Here is a 14,714-nt window from a genome sequence, read left to right on the forward strand (position 1 = left end):
ACGCCTCGCAGATTTCAGCCTGGTTGACTCAGCCTAACTCAGTCCAGCCCCTGCCAAGCCCTCTAGCCTCATCCTCGCTGGATTCCTTGCCTTACACAAGGCAAGGAATGCCTTGCCTTTGCTGAGTGGTGGACTGCCTCTGAGTCTTTTCACATCCTATTCCTCCTGCCCATACTCTCTGCCACCCTTCCTTCTGCATAGCCTCTACTCCTCTCAGACACAATTTAGGAAAGCACCGCCTTCCCTGGAGATGCTTATCTGAGTCTCTCCTGACTTCAACTTCCTGTCTTGGGTGTAGGAAAGCATGTGGGGCTCTTTTCTTGTGTTGTTGCCTGTTTCCTGGTCTCTCTTCTGATAGCTCTCTTGAAAAAAGGGATTTGGAGGTATGGCCTTATCTTTATCTCCGGGGCCCGGCACAGAACTTTGCACTATCATAAACATTACAGGAAGCTTCCTCTACAGGATTTCTGGAAGAGGGCAGTGGGATGGCTTGCTGCTGGGTGGATCAGCCAGTGGTGTACCCATCTCCAGAGTTCATGAGCTCTAAGTGAGGGCTGACCCCTGGGGATAGAATGAATGACATTATCCTGCCAGTAGGTGCATCATGGAGAATCGAGTCCGGCGCTCTTGATACAGTTCAGCTATGAGGTTTGCATCTTGAAGCAATTCAGCTCCCAGTGTTTGACATGGGGGCCTAGGAAAGGACAGAACATCAGCAGACATTGGAAATGAGCTGAAAGGACAGGAGAGGCTCAGGTCCCCCAGGAAGTATCATTGTGTCCAGCCCTGGTGGGGCTGCCCCCTTCTCTGGGTATTTCCTCTCACAGGCAGTGGAGTGTAACTGGCCATGTTGCTGTTTAGTGACCCTGCCCCCCTGGCTGCACCTGACTGAGCCAGGAGTAGGTATCCAACTCCACCACGGCCTGTGGGACTCTCCATCTTCCAGAATTTAAATATTAAAATAGAAAAACACAGAGTCTGGAAGGTGGTGGTACCGACTCAAGCTAATGGCTAAAAAAGCTACAAACTCCTGCTGTTGGGATATGTCCATTTCCTTTCCCTTCCTGAGTCAGACCCTCTTGATTCTATGATACAGGTCCAGTAGCCCCGCAAAGAGAGGGAGGTAGTGCATTTGGGATGAGAGAAACTCAAATGCTTTCTGGGGAGTGGACCAGTCTTCCAGGAGTGAAGGATGTAGTGAGAAGAGAGCCAGGGGTAGATTTCAACTTACCATGTTGAGCTGAACAAGCGCCTTTTCCCTATAGCAAAATTAAGGACTTCCAGAAAACCAGGGCTGAAAGTATTTTACTCATGAGGACACTGTGACCCAGAATGGGGTCCTGACTTGCTGCTCATCGGTCAGCAGGGACTCATTGTAATCCCCTTCAGTGTCCCACTTGGTGGCTGCAGCTGATTACCTCTGGAGTCCAGGAGCCCAGGGTTAACCACCCCTCCCAGCTGCTATGTGGTTACCAGGGGGGTGTGTTTATCTAGGGCATCTGCCAACCGAAGGACCCAAGTGACCATCCCTTAAGATTGTGGGGCTGTGAACTATAAAGTGATGATCACATGGCAGGGCACTGGCACTGAGGAGCATCCATCATAATAACATGATGTGATGTGAGCAGCGTGGAGGCGGTCCTCGAAAGCTGCCCCACCCACCCACGCCCTGCTAGCCCTGCAGCCTTCCAGCAGGGCTGCATTCCTGGCCTCGGACGTCACGCTCGTTACATTGCTTCCAAATTTGGTTGGATGCCATAAATGAGCTCCTCTTTCCAACCAAATCAGTCTTTCCAAGGCAAGAGGATGTCTGTTGTCTCTGCAGGAAGCAGATTCCCAGGGAGACCTGTAGGCAGGCAGTACTCCTGTCTGACTTCCACAGTTGGTGTGAAGTCATTGTCCTCGGGGGGTGATCTGAGTTTTGCTTGAATCAGAATCCCTGGGTATGATTGTGAGAATGCGGATAATTGGGCCTCTTGCGGACCTACGGAATCCTCACCTCTGTGTTATTAACACGTCCCTCAGATGAGGAAGTTCGCTGGTATCAAGAGTTCACTGGAGTTGGAAAAAGTGAGGAATTTAGGTTGGGGAGATAGTGGTTTCCTGCCCCTGCTGTAGACTTCCTAGCTGGGTAATTTGCATGTGTCTCTCACCTTCTCTGAGTATCCTTGTAAAGGAAGGAATATGTCTTATCTATATTGATCTCTAGCCCGTGCCGAGGACACAGGTGGCCCTCAACTAATGTTGAATGAATGCCTGCATGACTGAAGACCTCAGCCCACTCTGCACCTAGTGACTGAGTTGATTCGGGAGAGACACCTGTGCGGCATCCTACATATGGTAGGTGCTCATCAACACCTCAGTACAGTGGCTTGTCCTCGGCAGGTAACCTGAGTAGAGAAACAGAAGTGCGGAGGAGATGACAGGTGTTCAGAGACCTCTCTGAGACCCAGCGGTGGTAGGTGCTTCCAGAAAAATCCAGACATTCCTTCTTCCTCTGCTTCCTATGGCCTTCCGTCCATTGTCCTGGGAGTCACCAAATCAGCGAAGGTCAGCCAAGGCCGGTCACAGAGGAGAGGGCTAGAGCTGCCAGTATGCCATCTTAGGGCAGAGGAGGCCACCAGGTGGCTTCCAGGTCTGTGTCCAGAGGTGGAGGGGCATCTTGGCTGTGGTCAGCAGCTAAGGGTAGGTGACATGTGGAGGAATGACGACGTCGGTGGTTTGAGGTTTTGGGTATGAATACATAAATCCTGGTCTTACAGGTGGTGCCACTGGGACAAAAATAGCTAATTTCTTCCAGATGCAATGATTTTACCCGTGAAAAGGTCATAATGTACATCCTTCCCTAAATATTCCCAGGATTTTTGTGAGAATTAAATGAGGCAACAGGGATGTAATGATTGTCTCCATATAGATCATATCGTGATGCTTTCTCCTCAAAGTGCGGTTCCCAGACCAGCGGCATTGGTGGGACTCAGGAGCTTATTAGAAATGCAGAATCTTAGGCGCCACCCCAGACTTACTGAATCAGGACCTCATTTTAACATGATCCCTAGGTGGTTTGAAATACACATGAAAGCTTAAGAAGCAAAGAGTAAATGATTTTAAGGAAGTTTTGGTTCTCCAAACACCTTCTTTTTTTTTCTAGACAACCCTCTGAAGAAGGGAATGTGCCTTACTTATCTCTGTTTAATACCTAGAAAGTAATTGACCCTTAACTGGAGTAGAAGGAAGGAAGGAAGGAAGGAAGGAAGGAAGGAAGGGAGGGAGGAAGGAAGTGAGGGGGGAGGAAGGGAGGGAGGAAGGAAGGAAGGGAGGGAGGGAGGAAGGAAGAAAGGAAGGGAGGGAGGGGGGAAGGAAGGGAGAGGGGGAGGAAGGGAGGGAGGGGGGAAGGAAGATCTTACTCTCACTCACTACTTGGAGCCCTTTACCTGGAGTAGAAGGAAGGAAGGAAGGAAGGGAGGGAGGAAGGAAGTGAGGGGGGAGGAAGGGAGGGAGTAAGGAAGGAAGGGAGGGAGGGAGGAAGGAAGTGAGGGGAGAGGAAGGGAGGGAGGAAGGAAGGAAGGGAGGGAGGGAGGAAGGAAGGAAGGAAGGGAGGGAGGGGGAAGGAAGGGAGAGGGGGAGGAAGGGAGGGAGGGGGGAAGGAAGATCTTACTCTCACTCACTACTTGGAGCCCTTTACCTGGAGTAGAAGGAAGGAAGGAAGAAAGGAAGGGAGGGAGGGGGGAAGGAAGGGAGAGGGGGAGGAAGGGAGGAGGGGGGAAGGAAGATCTTACTCTCACTCACTACTTGGAGCCCTTTACCTGGAGTAGAAGGAAGGAAGGAAGGAAGGAAGGAAGGAAGGAAGGAAGGGAGGAAGGAAGTGAGGGGGGAGGAAGGGAGGGAGGAGGGAAGGAAGGGAGGGAGGGAGGAAGGGAGGGAGAGGGGGAGGAAGGGAGGGAGGGGGGAAGGAAGGGAGGGAGGGGGGAAGGAAGGGAGAGGGGGAGGAAGGGAGGGAGGGGGGAAGGAAGGGAGAGGGGGAGGAAGGGAGGAGGGGGGAAGGAAGATCTTACTCTCACTCACTACTTGGAGCCCTTTACCTGGAGTAGAAGGAAGGAAGGAAGGAAGGAAGGGAGGGAGGGGGGAAGGAAGGGAGGGGGGAGGAAGGGAGGGAGGAGGGAAGGAAGGGAGGGAGGGAGGAAGGAAGGAAGGAAGGAAGGGAGGGAGGGAGGGGGGAAGGAAGGGAGAGGGGGAGGAAGGGAGGAGAGGGGAAGGAAGATCTTACTCTCCCTCACTACTTGGAGCCCTTTACCTGGAGTAGAAGGAAGGAAGGAAGGAAGGAAGGAAGGAAGGAAGGGAGGAAGGAAGGAAGGGAGGGAGGGGGGAAGGAAGGGAGAGGGGAGGAAGGGAGGAGGGGGGAAGGAAGATCTTACTCTCACTCACTACTTGGAGCCCTTTGCCCAATATTTCTCCTGCTGTAATAACAGGACACGTATGTGGTGATTGCAGCTGCTTCACAACCACTGATGCCAACCGCAGATGCAGGCATTTAGTATGTGATTAAGGACAGAGGAACCCACTTAATGTGGGTTATGGGAGATATTTGGCAGGAACCAAGGGACAGGGGTCGGATTTTAGTTTCCAAAGATAATGTCTTTCCCAATTATTGAAAGCCCTCAGTAACTTGGATCACACCCAGACAGAAATAAGCCTTCTTAAGTCAGAACTGTGTGAACGGCTCTTCTGCTCACGTTTTCGGCAGAATCTTGACTCTAATGGTCTGTTCAGGTGCTTATGTAACATGACGTGGTGGGGTTGTCCAGCTGGGTCTTTGTCGAGTTGAGACCAACTAACTTACCCTCTATAAAGGAGAAATGCTTTTTGTTTACTAGATTTTACCACCAGTGAAATTAATTAAGGGATTAATCTATCCTATCGTTCAACAAATGTGCTCGGCTTGGGGTTACCATAGTGAGCATGCAAGCAATCCCTGCTTCTATCAAGTAATTGCTGGGTAGTGAGGTTGGAATATGAATTGAGCAATTACAGTGAGGGTTCAGGAAGTACGGGCTGCTATGGGCGAGCATGGCAGGCAAACTTAGCCTCATAAGGGTAGAGGTGATGGAGAGAAGTGACCTGTAGGCTGATACTCAATGAGTAGGAGCTAAGCAGTTGGGATAGGAAGGAGGAAATGAAGCTGATACAAAGAACAGCCTGGATCAAGGTCTAGAAGCAAGAAAGAGCATGCTGTGGCAGAGGAAGAGAAGCAGTAAGTGTTTGGATAGCTAGAGTGACTGTATGGGCTGCTTGTGGGTATATACATGGGGGGGGGAAGTGTGATGAGAGACGGGGCTACAGAGGTAAGCAAGGGTGGGACCTCCTGGGGTGTTTTGAATCCTCCTAGGAGATTTGCATTTTATCCCCAGGTCACTAGAGGAAACCTTTGAAAGTGTTGGTGGGTCTGATACATTTCCAGTTTTCTGCTCGAATGGACCAGTGGACCCCCCTTGTCACTAGGGCAGTGGGAAAAGATTTGTCTCTGTTCTGTGTGTCTCACCCTGACCTCAGCAGCGGGGTGGCTGCTTCTTGCTTTGCATCCTTTAAGCCTAACCAAGGGTTGTTTTGTGTACTTCTCCCAAGAATCATATTCCTCCACCCAGCCTTCATCGGTGAAACTCTCCTGGTCACTCTGCTTCCAGTCTGTCTCGTGCAAAGGTCTACTTATTATAGTCAATTTGTCTGGGTCCCCCTGCCTAAAGGAGCAAGTTTAGTTCTGGCAGCTTTGAGCCTGAGCTGAGAAGAGCTGCCCTGCTGGGCCTCACCAGTGACAGCCCTGTGGCCACCATCCCGGCAGCTGAGGGTCAGGCCATTACTGTGCAATTGATTTATACCCATTAGTATATTGGCTGCGTGTATACTTCATTGCCAAGGGTCTTACTATGAGTTGTCACTTTCGGAAGGTTTTTGAGAGGCAGGGTGGCCAGAACATGGGATTGAGGGTCAGAAGAACTGGCATGCATCGCGGTCCCTTCCTGCCCTCATTCCGTGACCTTGGGTGAGTCACCTGAATCTTCATCGCCTCAGCTGTAAACGAGGACAAACAAGATCAAAGAAGATCGTGTGTGGGAAAGTGCTTTGTAAAGTTCTATGAAAGAGTGAGTTTTCATTGGCACTCTGGGCATTGCTGGCTTCATCCCTGGCTACACCACCCCTTTCTGGCACCGCTGAAGGCAGATAGGGCTCAGGAGCTGTGCATTTGCTCACCTTCCACAACTAATCGCTGCCTTCATGTCTGAGGCTTGCAAATTAGGTTTCATTTTCTCACGACTCCTGCCCTCCATCTCTAATGGATAACCCAATTAGAAACCATTCGTCCAAATGTAAATATTATTTCAGCTCAAACTTGTTGAGAACAAACAATTTTCGGTGACACGATCCACTTTGAAACACTTTCTGGTGGACCTGTGGCATACACACCCAATTTGCTTCCCTTGTATGTAATTATCTCCTCAAGCTTCTGCTGGCATTTTCTGAAATGTTAATGGCATGACATTAAATTCTAGCTCATTTCAGAGCTCCTGTTTTCCTCTAAATTTTTTTTCTCAGGGAATCTTAAAAAAAAAAAAAATAGGTCGACCGATAGGTAGGTAAAATAGAAAAGCATTGATTGTCCCTCTTCAAATAATTGCCCTCCAAAATGCAAAATACTGACATGACAGCACAAAGGGGAGATTAAGGTTCAAAGCATTCGGATGAACATGAAATTTAGAGATTTTTCATCTTTGAATCTTATCCTTGGATGGGATCCTCACCATCTCCTGGTCTCATCCATCATACACGGTGGGGGTTCCTGTCCTGGAAACGACGATAGTAGAATGTCCAGGCATTTATATCCAGGTCTTCAGATAAGGTGTTCTTCAGAAAAGGTGGGGCCCCTACAGGTTATGTTCTCCCTAAAACCTCCCTGGAGTGTCCCTCCCTATCAGGTGGAGACAGTGATTCTCTCTCCTTGCTTCCAAGTGGTCCACATGCCTTTCCCCACCATTTTCCATTCAGTGTCCTTCCTTAGTTATCTGTCTCCCCGCGGTAGACCACAGGCTCCCAGAAGGGAGGGACTGGGATTCATTTGCCTCAGCAGTGTGACTGTATTGGCCTTCTAACTTCTTTTTCTGACTTGACCTCATCTCTACAACATCCTCCCCATGGAAGCCAAGGAAGCCTTTAAGATGTAAATCAGATCAGTCCTTCCCCTACTTAAAACCCTTCCCTGAGTACTCTCCTTCTCTGGAGAAGTCCAAACTCCTTCACGAGGTGTAGGGGGCCTTTCATTGTCTGGACCTGGCTTAGTTCTCCAACCTCATCCGCACCAGTCCTCTCTCCATAGGGGGAGCTCCACCCACCAGTGAGCCACAGTAACTCCCTGAATACATCCTACCCTCTCACATGATAGCAGCAACTGCTATTTACTGAGCATTTGCTATCTGCCAGGTACTTTCTCTTGCTCAATCTGCGTTCTTTTTTTTTTTTTTCTTTTTAAGTTTATTTATTTATTTTGAGAGAGGACGAGTAGGGAGGAGCAGAGAGAGAGAGAGAGAGAGAGAGACAGACGGAATCCAAAGCAGGCTCTGGACTGTCAACTCAGAGATGGATGTGGGGCTCGAACGCACAAACCAGTGAGATCGTGACCTGAGCTGAAATCAAGAGTCAGCCACTTAACAGACTGAGCCACCCTGGCGCCCATAGCAACCCCATGTGATAGTATTATCCCCTTTTACAGATGAGAAACCTGACCTCTGAAAAGGAAAGGAAATTAGCTCCTGGCCAGACAGTTAAAGGCCGTTAAAGGGTTAGAAACAGGACTTTGACTCCAGGGCTGGAGATTTTTGCCCACCATGTTCTGTCGAAGACGTGACTCTCAGGTGGAAAGAACTTACTTCCAGCTGAGACGTGACTGTGCCCAGAGAGATAAGCGACTGCCTAAGAGATCTGCTAAGCATCCCACCCAAAGGAGATTTCAAGGGTGCTATAGGAAGTCAGAGCAGCACAGCACTTTCAATTGCAAGGATCCATTGTTACATTCAGAGGATAAAGAGGACTTGCACGGTAGAGAGAGAAAGAGAGGCTGTTCTGAGCAGGGGCATCACCCGAGGAGGGCTCGCAGAGGGGAAGGCCCCAAGTATGTCGGGGCTGAAGCAGAGGAGGGCTCCCTCTGGCCAAAGTATAGAATCTGGGGAAATGTGGAATGGGCCAGGAACGCGGGGACAGGTCAGCTACAAGAGGCTCCCCAAAGCTGGGCTGAGAAGCTGAGGCTGATCTGGTGGGCCGTCTGAGAGATTCTGATCACCTTCTGGCAAAGAGCTGCTCTGATCCAGTGTTGTTTTGGGGGGGAAAACAATATAAAATCCAGGGTGGGTGAACAGGGGGAAGGAGCAAGTCACGAACGCCCCGTGACAATGCTTTTGCAACAGTTCTGACAAGAGCAGGGGCTCTGTAATTGCAAAGCAAGGGCCTGGTCCCACAGGTATTTAAAGCCACCTGGTCTATAATTTACATTTTCATGACATTGCTGATTTTGCTGCTACTGATGTCTGGGGACCTCTGAGGCACTTTCCGGTCACCCCCTGGGTGGCCAGAGGCCTGTGTGTGGCACTTAAAGAGCCCTCTGTTAGGGTCAAGAGCCCTGGGGTCTCAGGCCGGGCCCTGCCTCACTGGTGGGATAGTCTTAAGCAACTTTTGCAGCTTCCTGGGCTTTTTCCATGTTTGTCCCACCCAACGACGGGCTCGTCTAACGCCTCAATCAAACAAGAGTTTTGGTAACATGGAAATACTCTCCCAGGACGTTTGGAGTGCCTACCGCGTGCACAGCGCTGTGGGTAACACTGGAATAAGATCCGGCCACTCGTCACCGCTTCTGCCCGAGTTTAAACAGTGTGGATGTATAATAAAGGCCTTTTGAAAGCAAGCAGGCGAGAGAGGGGCATCTGATGAGTAACGCGGCCAACAGCCGGGTGAGTCAGTTTACATGAAAGCACTTGACAGAGCCCTGTCTATGTTGATTTGCAGTTTGGGTCCTTTGCACCAGAACATTTAACCTGTTCTAAACAAGTCAGAAGCTTCCATAGCTTTTAGCCAGGAAGAAAAGGAATCACACCCCCCTGTTGGAAGACTTGATCAAAGTGGACCTCGGAGCACAAAGCAAATGCATAGTAGGACCTAACCGAATACAATCGGAATCAGTCTAAGAAAATTCACTGCTTTTTTTTTTTTTTTTGACAGGCATTCATTCACTTATTTACTCAACGTTTTATAAGCAGCCACTCACTATGCGGGTTTCCTTCATTGTTGAATTGCACAGACTGTCAGCTCCTTGGGAGGAAATATATCTTGTCCATCCATGGGTCAGCAGGGCTGTCCTGGAGCAGTACCTCTCCGGCACAAGGCCACCCCGCTGAGTGGGTCGGCGCTGGAATCCAGCCTCTCTGCTCTGCTGGTTCAGAGCTGCTGGAGCCTGGAGGCCTTCGTTCTTAATGAGCACAAAGGTCCTGTCTGGGTGCTAAGCCGCCGCCTGAGGAACTGTGTGTTCCCAGAGGAAGCCTCTTTTCTAATGATGCAGGGCAGAGGGACAGTTTTCTTCTTCCCATATGTGTGTTCTTTATGCGATCAGAAGCCATCTCTGCTATGGGTCTGATATAGCACTATACCCTGGCGCTGTTGTTGGTTTTTTTTTTTTTGTTTTTTTTTTTTTAAATTTTTTTTTTTCAACGTTTTTTATTTATTTTTGGGACAGAGAGAGACAGAGCATGAACGGGGGAGGGGCAGAGAGAGAGGGAGGCACAGAAGCGGAAACAGGCTCCAGGCTCTGAGCCATCAGCCCAGAGCCTGACGCGGGGCTCGAACTCACGGACCGCGAGATCGTGACCTGGCTGAAGTCGGACGCTTAACCGACTGCGCCACCCAGGCGCCCCTGTTGTTGGTTTTTTTAAGACATCTATTGGGGGCCGTGTACTGGGTGTGGCGTTCAGTCCTGCCCCATCGCTCAAAGATAAATAGGGCAAAACGCTGACTTCCAGTCTCGTGAGTCATTTGGTAAGTGTCTGATAAAGACACACGTGCAGTGAGAAGGGGTGCCTTCCTCATGCTGGGTAGTTAGGGATGCCTTTCAGGAGGTACCTCCTGGTTAAGTTTTGAAAGATGAGTTGGGTTGGCCTCGGAGTCGAAGCGTGGGAACATATTCCAGCCCAAGACCAGAGACCTGCCCGGACATGATGAAAGGTGGGGAGTGTGAGATCGTGTGGGTGTACGAGGAACCCAAGTCTGTAGGCTTTTAGATATAGGTGAGATGCCTTCTTCCCCAGGAGGGCTTCCAGAATCCCTGCAGAAGAAGGGGTTCACTATCTCTTCCTTACTGCCTCTGGACCTGTTATTGGCTTCCATTATTGTATTTGCACACATTTCTAATTCAGGAGTCCTCCGTATCTGGTGGGGGATGCATTCGAAGACCCCCAATGGACGCCTGAAACCGTGGGTAGCCCTAAACCCTACGTATACCATGTTTTTTCCTGTGCAGACACACCTATGATAAAGTTTCATTTATAAATTAGGCACAGTGAGAGATTAACCACAATAACTAATAATAAAATAGAACAAGTATAACGATACACTGTAATAAAAGTTACATGAATGTGGTCTCTCTCTCAAAATCTCTTACTGTGCTCACCCTTCTCCTTGTGATGATGATAAAATTCCATGCATGATGAGATGAAGGGGGGTGGTGAATTTTGCAGGCCCTAAGACGTGGCTTCTCTTGACCTTCTTACATTAATTATGTCAGGTGGATCATCTGCTATCTGATAGCAGTTGACTGCAGATCACTGAAACTTCCGGTAAGGGGGGACTACTGTATGCGCATTTCTGTGATAGCCTAGAGGCTTGCTGAGACCAGAGATCTTGTGTCTTCCTCGTTTTTGTTTCCTTAGTAAATAGTATAGGACCTGGAATAGCATAGATGCTTAAAGCATATCTGCTCAAGTGAGTTTACTCATGGAGAATGTGGGGAAAGTACTTTCCTCCTAGACTTGATCTTGGGGAACTAATTAGATCTATTACATATAAGTGGCCTCTAAAATCTTTCTTGAATTTCCTTAAAGACATTTTTACTTAATCATGTGAGCATGTATGCACATGTATATATATCTATGTGTGTGTGTGTGTGTGTGTGTGTGTGTGTGATACATATACAGGAAAAATTCATATCAGTGACTTCTGGGGGTGGGTTGAGAAGTGTATGGGGGGTGCTATTTCAGGACCATGAATATGGTTGTCCATGTTGTGCACTGCACAATTCTAGGGGACCATTCATTTAGGTGTGAATCTGTACTTTATAAATTTAAACAAAGAGTAATAAAAGCAGAGAAATCACAACACTATAAGTGATTTTACTTTCTTTTCAGAGTTTTTCTGCATTTTCCCAAAATGTCCAAAAGAGATGGGCATGGCTTTCATATTCAAAAATTGTTAAAACTAGTGAGTTGTGGACAATTTCAAAAATCGAAAGTGTAAAAAAGGAAATAAAAATGGCCCACCTTTCTTAACCAGAGAAAACTACAATTAGCATTTTACTTTATAAAGTTTGTCTTATAATCTTTTCTTAATTTTATAAGGGTGTTCTTTGAATCATTTTGGATAATTCCGAAATGTAGAAAGAAGAAAATAAAATTCACTTCTAACTCATCACCCAGAGATGACCCACTATTAACATGTTGTGTATTTTCTTCCACACTCTTAGTATATTAATACAATCATGACTCCCATTTGGTGAGTGTTTAAATTTGAGCCCGGCCATGTGCTAAGTGCTTGCCAGACATTATCTCATTTAATTCTCACATAAGCCTGAGGTGGGAATTGTTAGTCTCATCCCACAGAAGATACAACCCAAAGGTTAAGAAACTTGGACCACTTGCAGTTTGAACCTAATGTTGCTTCATTCCAAAGCAAACATTCTGGATGATTCTCTCTCCTCCTTCAAATTCATGTGTGCAGTTACATACACACATGGACTCACACATGTGTATACACACACACCCCTGCATATACATTAAACACACAGACACACACAAGTTGTGGTTACATTCTGTCTTCCACTTTGATGCCTTTTATTTTTTTTATCTAATATCCTACGGTGAGCATTTTATAATGTTAAATAAAAATGCTTTTAGGGGCGCCTGGGTGGTGCAGTCGGTTAAGCGTCCGACTTCAGCCAGGTCACGATCTCGCGGTCCATGAGTTCGAGCCCCGCGTCAGGCTCTGGGCTGATGGCTCGGAGCCTGGAGCCTGTTTCCGATTCTGTGTCTCCCTCTCTCTCTGCCCCTCCCCCGTTCATGCTCTGTCTCTCTCTGTCCCAAAAATTAAAAAAAAAAAAAAAAAATGCTTTTAGAAAGTGGTTTGGTAAATTTTGCTTTTTTTTTTTTTTTTAAGCTAAATTGTAAGCAAATCAACCTTGAAGCTCTATTTTGCAGTAGTCATACTGGCCTTTGTCATCAGACCTCTAGACCTACACCCCCTGTGCAGTCGTCCTTGTCCCACCTCTTGGGCACTTTTTCAATACTTCCTCCTCCATTTCTACTTCCTTATCACGCTGGGAGGAGGGGAAGCCAGGCGAGCTGAGGTCACTGGGCTCAGAAGCTGTCAGAAGAAGCCGCCACTGCCTGCATTTCATGACAGTACCTCATACAAGCATTTCTTCCCAGTGTTCAAGCCTTTCTTACTTGTGCGTGTGTGTTTCACGTGAATAACTCTGTATGGCTGAGAAGGCATTTTTCAAATCAAGACATTTAATGGTCAGGTTAAGCAATCGGGATAATAGAGGCTCTCCAGTGAGGGTTGCAACAAAAACTAGGGCATAAAGCACCAAACTTTTGGTTGAACGCAAACTGTTCACATCTAAAGTGGAACAGATCACTGCAGGCTTCCTCAGCTCCAATATGCTAATGATGTATTGGGCATTCCCAGGGGGGTGCAGAGTATGCGGTGATTCCGGAACTTACTCCACTGAGAACCTGTTGGAGCCGAGGCAGCCTCCTTGGCTGACTCGTGTTCTGTAACACAGTCGGAAAAATACCATTTTATAGGTTTTCTGTGTGATGTTAATTTGGTAATTTAATTTCATTCAGTGACTAAGTAGTTCCTCGCTACTCAAAGCATCGTCCACAGACCAGTGGCATCAGTAATCTTCCAGATGCTCTTTAGAAATACAGAATCTGGGGGCGCCTGGGTGGCTCAGTCAGTTAGGCAGCCGACTTCGGCTCAGGTCATGATCTCGCGGTCCGTGAGTTCAAGCCCCGCGTTGGGCTCTGTGCTGACAGCTCAGAGCCTGGAGCCTATTTCAGATTCTGTGTCTCCCTCTCTTTGACCCTCCCCCATTCATGCTTTGTCTCTCTCTGTCTCAAAAATAAATAAACGTTAAAGAAAAAGAAATACAGAATCTGCACTCCCTCTCCCCTCCTCCCCCCACCCCAATCGAGACAGATTCAGAATCTGCACTGTGATGAGATTCCCAGGTCATATACACAAGCACAATCAAGTTTGAGATAGAGGACTACTGTTAAGGACATGAAGCTCTTAATGAAATGGAAGTCGCCTTACAGGGTTTCTTTAATGTCATAAAATGTGTTTTATACATGTGTTAATTTAATGGACATGAGCACAGGAAGTGCAAAATGTATTTGAAGCCTGCTGGCCATGGAGCACGGCCTCTGCAGGCATGTTCTGATGCCCATTCAACAAGGACCCCAAACAACTGTGAGCCCCCAGGTCTCTCCTAAGTCCTTTTTCTTCTCCTTTTTAGGAAAGCATGCAGTCAGTCCCCCAGCATGCCCACATTTGGAACCAGAGCGATATATGCAGCCACATCCCATTAGCTAATAGGGAGGCCCCTGGAGAGGGGTTTCAGCTGGGAACACACAGCTAAAGCCCCTTTAATGGCCCAGTCAGCTGTCAGGGCTGTAAACACATTTCTTCCCATTCAGAGCCATTTGCCCCTCTCTGTGACCTCTCGTGGCTCTCGGACCCTGGCCACGTGGCCCAGATGGCATAATCCGTCAGGGCAAAGCAGGTGACAGTGGGGCTTGCTGTTAGGTAATCAGCGACTATAATTAGCTGGGGTGGAAGCGATAATGGGACCAACTGCAGGGCTGGGGCCAGGGGAGCCCTTGGTGGGTGGAGTCAGGGCAGAGAGAAAGGCTTGCTTCCCTCACTCCCCTGTCTTCCTTCCCCCTCCATATGATGTGCCAGCACAGCGTGTGTGCTTGGGGGAGGCAGGGGCTTCATCCTCAATGAGAAGGTCAGGGCTGAGCGCTGGCAATTTAGTAAGTGAGTGATTTGGCAGCTGATGAATTTTATTTCAAAGAAGCCTTCCAGAAATCTATGTTTCAGTCTGATAATTAGTGGGCTACAAGGACCTTGTGAGGCCAAGGGCAGGGGAGGGTTGTAGAGGATTAGAATATGATTCTTGGGGGGAAGACACATAGGCATTCTGACCCTGTTTAGCCACCCACCCGCTGGGCAGCCTCAGGCTGGTCAACCAGCCTCTCTGTGTCTTGAACAGTGGAGGTCACATCACTACCCTCAGGGGTCCCTGTTTGGGGCTAAGTAAAAACTCCATCAATATTGCCTAAAACATACCGGAATGTAGCAGACACTTTGAAAATAGAGGTTCCACCCCACCCCCCCCAGTCCTT

The 14,714-nt window shown here is 48.3% G+C and overlaps 1 long non-coding RNA gene across 1 annotated transcript; it reads right to left on the reverse strand.

Annotated features, from left to right (window-relative positions):
* Positions 1 to 40: 40 nt before the first annotated feature.
* LOC131507808 (uncharacterized) lies at positions 41 to 9,512 on the reverse strand. The gene is made up of 3 exons (XR_009259719.1): positions 9,298 to 9,512; positions 6,792 to 6,878; positions 41 to 694 (listed from the first exon to the last, which is right to left on the reverse strand). It is a non-coding gene; the product is annotated as an uncharacterized LOC131507808 (long non-coding RNA).
* Between the last annotated feature and the right edge of the window lie 5,202 nt (positions 9,513 to 14,714).

This window comes from Neofelis nebulosa, chromosome 3, assembly GCF_028018385.1.
Source record: "Neofelis nebulosa isolate mNeoNeb1 chromosome 3, mNeoNeb1.pri, whole genome shotgun sequence".
Classification (NCBI taxonomy): Eukaryota; Metazoa; Chordata; class Mammalia; order Carnivora; family Felidae; genus Neofelis; species Neofelis nebulosa.